The following is a 292-nucleotide window of genomic DNA, read 5'->3' as shown; positions in this document are numbered from 1 at the left end:
TCCTTTCCTCTTCCTCATCCTCATCCTCCTCCTCATCCTCCTCTTTATCCTATCCTCAGTCTCATCCACCTCCTATCCTCATCCTCATCCTAATCCTCATCCTCGTCCTCCTCTTATCCACATCCTCGTCCTCAACCTCTTGCTCATCCTCATTCTCATCATATCATCCTCCTCATTCTCGTCCTCATCGTCATCCTCTTCCTCATCCTCATCCTCAACCTATCCTCATCCTCATCCTCATCCTCGTCCTCTTCCTATCCTCATCCTATCCTCATCCTCATCCTATTTCTCA

The sequence above is a fragment of the Lupinus angustifolius genome, chromosome LG04, assembly GCF_001865875.1.
Source record: "Lupinus angustifolius cultivar Tanjil chromosome LG04, LupAngTanjil_v1.0, whole genome shotgun sequence".
NCBI classification, from domain to species: Eukaryota; Viridiplantae; Streptophyta; class Magnoliopsida; order Fabales; family Fabaceae; genus Lupinus; species Lupinus angustifolius.
Note: the sequence above shows the minus strand (reverse complement) of the source record.